Raw genomic sequence first — 3,925 nt, 5'->3', positions numbered from 1 at the left:
GGGTGGTTTTGGTTTCATAGGAAACAAGGGTTGAATTTATCAAGTATAAGACACAAAAGTTCCATAGGTACACACAAAATGCTTTCTAGTTCAATGACTTAAGTTAGGTAGTCTCTAAAGAATCTCAGATTTGGTCCTTCACACACCTATAAAAAGTCTTTGATACTGAATGAGTAGCCTTATTTTGGGCAGAGAGCTGATCTGTCTCTTTACAAAGTAAGTGGTTCATATTTTTGACTTCACTCTTTGCCTTACATACTCAATTGGTTGTGATAAAAGAGTTCAGTAGAGAACATCAAGCTGAGATACTGTTGAGGATAAGCATCTTTAAATAGGGGACTGTGCCCGGGGCTTGGAGTGACAACTGCATGTGAGTCCTGGCTCAGGTGTGTGACCTGGAGTTCTCGGAACCAATCTATATCTCTTCATTCAGAGTTAGTAGTAGTTAACAACAACAACAACAACAACAACAACAAAAAGCCCACTCATCTGGTAGTTTTCCATCATGAAGATGGAAAGGGTTATAGTTGAAAATATTTTGTAATCTGTAAAGCACACTAATGTTTATTATTGTGATTGTTTCTTGTATTTGTTAACAATGCTTATGTCATTGTTATCTCCCAAGCCAGTTTTCAGCTAGCCTCAGGATGGATTCTGAATTGTTTGAAGTAGACAATGACTGGCATTTTATCACTCCCTCTTTTATGCACATGTAGTCCAGAAGAACACAATGCAAAACCTTTGGCAGGTGTCCAATCCTTGTTTCAAGAGCTGGAGCCAGGTTTCTCTTTTATATCCTACAGCACCAATGTAAGCTCAGATTCCCCTTGGACTCTCTGCCGTTCTGCCTTCGATTCCATCACTTAAGGTATAAGAAGTGGTTAAGTATTTGAGTATTTAGTTATCTGTTTTTTGCTTGCTCTTTTACCCATTTGTAGACAAAGTTTTGAACAGGTTCTGAGATGGAGATTTGAGTGCAGAAAGTTAACTAGGGAGAGCTCTAAGGAACTCTTATTAGAGAGTGAGGGGAAATAGAAGAGTCAGCATCCATTCAGAGGAGACAAAGATTTGAACCATGATGCAGTTGCAACAGAGGGCTCAGCAGATTCCCTTGTGGAGTTCTAGAGGTGAAATGGCCCTTCCTGAATTGAGACAAGGATGCAGGGCCTTTTTACCCCCAACTCAGATAGTCACTAGATGCAGGCTGCCTTAGGGGAGCAAGGAAGCTCCCTCTGACTGAGGACAGTTCCTGAGGAGGGAGTTGGCTGTGAGTCATCAGCAGGCAACTCTCCCAACAGCAGAGGGAATGAGAGGCTCAGTCTCCTGGGGCATCTGGGCAGCACACCATATATCCACTATAAATTCTCAGAGTCATGGTGAAATGTCAGGCACTGAAGGTAACATTTTAAGAAAGGAGATCCCTGCTTTCTTTCTCTGTAATGCTTTTCTGCCTTGGAAAGATAGATACTATTATGCAAAATGACATGCGTACATGGCTGGAGGTGGTAAACAGGAATGAGGGAAAGACTGATCACCTGCTCCCTCCCCTTCACGTATTTCACTTCTTTCCATTCATTGGCTGGATTACCAAATCTCTCGCAAAAAGAGCTCAGGTGGACCCAGACTGGTCAGCCAGGTGGACTCAGACTGGTCAGCCTCTTGAAGAGGATATGATTGATGGGCAATCTCTCCCTCTCCTTCCTCCCTCTTTCTCTCTCCTAAAGAATATTTCTTGCCCATTCTCTGGGAAATTAAATTAATATGTCCCTCTGAATGGAAGCTGACTTAATGTAAAATCTGTAGCTCAAGTAATTTCCATATTATACCTGAAATGATGAAATGATAAAGTAACAAAAATATGTTTCCTCCCTTCCTTCTCCCCTCCCCAGTGTGTGTGTGTGTGTGTGTGTGTGTTTATTGGGGGGGGTAACATAGAGATTTGCTATATTTATAGCAACATTTATCATGTATTGAGACCCTTTTATATGCCAGATACTTTATGTATGTTGTTGCTAAATATCCCAATAAACTAGCACAGTAGTTATTATTCACACTGCTTCATAGAATAGGAAATTGCTGCTCAAAGAGTTTATGTGAATTGCTCATGTTCCACAGCCAGTAAGTGATAGAGCAAGAATTCGAAGCTCTATCCAGATCCCAAATCCATACTGACTCTGTGAAAGGAGTTTCAAGTTCTTTTGCATGTCATATTGGGTGTCTTGGGGTAGACATTAGGCTTGAAAGGCAGGAAAATAAGTTTAGATGTGGATAAATAGGACCCTACTTCTGTTCCTGCCCACACTTCTACAATTCACTTTATCCTGTGTATGATGGCAAGAACTAATTGCTTATACATCCCCAGTAACACACAAAGTCTTTATTCAGTTAGAAAACTTTAATAACTGGTTTTTGCCTTGCTAGAAAAAGCCTCTAATCTTCCTGGTAGAAAGTGGTGAATTTTCCTCTCACAGCTGGTATGGGCTTCAATTACAATAGAATAGTTAACTTTTCATTTGTTGTAAGATCTTGAGTAGGAATATGCAGTGTTCAGTTGTAAAATGTCATAGTCCAAACTCAAAAACATTTGCCTTTAATTGTTTATAGGACTTTTCTGTTAGAACTATCATCAAAGCTGGTAAACTTACTCAAAGACTTAAGACCCTTCATGCTGGTTTTTAATGGGGGCTATCTGAAGAGAATGTTGCTACCTAAATGATTGCTCCTCATGGTGAAAATGTTCAGCTTCAGTTACCTTCCAATTTGAGAAGGACCTTAATCTTTGCCACCAGCTTCCAGGTTGGGAGCAAAACCAAAGCAGGAGTGGGTAAATACCTATTCTCCCTCATTTCCCAAGTCTTCCCAAAGACTTTTCTTCCACAGGTTGCATACATTTGGTCTCTGACATGCCCAGCACACAGCCTGTGATATATATTTTTAAACAGTACCAGGTTTTAGAAAATGAAGTCGGGTTGTCAAAATTAAAACAGGCTAAGAGTGTTTGTGCAGGTTGAGTCCTTTACTCAAGGCATTGAGTTACTGACAGATTATCTTTTCGCTGAAATGCTAAATGTCTGTAGAAGTAATCTGAGAAATACCATTTAATAATATTAAAGACTTGGAGAGACAGGAACTGACTTATAAGAAAAGAAAGTTTTGAGAAAAAGGGTCAGATAACTAAAGGCTTAGAGACATGTTAGGATCTCTTCTAGAGAGAAAAGGAGGAAATAGAAATGTGTTAGTTTTTACTGTAGTTGATTTTTCTTCTTTCTTTCCTTTCTTTCTTTCTTCCTTTCTTTCTGGCAAGGCAACTTTTGGTTGACCTTATTTTTTTATTTTTATTTTTATTTTTTACACCTACAGCACCTGGTCTTCCTAGGTGGTCTCCCATCCAAGTACTAACCAGGCTGACCTTACTTAGCTTCCAAGATCAGACGGGATTGGGCGCATTCAGGGTAGCATGGCCATAGACTTTTTTTCCTTTCTTACGTCAATGATACACAGATGGTTAAATATTGCATAAAGGTAACTTAAGTAACTGACTAGCCAGTGTCGCTTTCTGAACTGTGACCATAGAAAGATGAGAGTATTCTGGTTATATCATTATTTGGTAAAATATTACAACAAAACCTTTAGTGATAGCATGATTCATTAGCTAATATAGCATGACAAGGAAAAAAAAAAAAACATAGTAAGGCACACTCACTGAGTAAAGAAAGCCACAGGCAGTTCCCTCCATGTCAGGGAGGACCCAATAAACTACATCATGAAGAGTGATTTCATTCAGCATAAACACCATAGGTATTAGCTAATGGGTTAGGACTTGAAGACATACGGCTGTGAAATAGTATTAATCTCATATAGTTGTTATTCTTATAACAACCTTATGAAGAAAGGTCAATTTGTTTTTATCCAAACTTCTGAGATA

General features: G+C 39.2%; 1 pseudogene; it reads right to left on the bottom strand.

The window, feature by feature from the left end:
- Nucleotides 1-3,351: 3,351 nt before the first annotated feature.
- On the bottom strand, nucleotides 3,352-3,469 carry LOC112480419 (annotated as a pseudogene).
- Between the last annotated feature and the right edge of the window lie 456 nt (nucleotides 3,470-3,925).

Source organism: Pteropus alecto, unplaced genomic scaffold (assembly GCF_000325575.1).
Source record: "Pteropus alecto unplaced genomic scaffold, ASM32557v1 scaffold103, whole genome shotgun sequence".
Classification (NCBI taxonomy): domain Eukaryota; kingdom Metazoa; phylum Chordata; class Mammalia; order Chiroptera; family Pteropodidae; genus Pteropus; species Pteropus alecto.
This window is presented reverse-complemented; position numbering and strand designations above follow the sequence as displayed.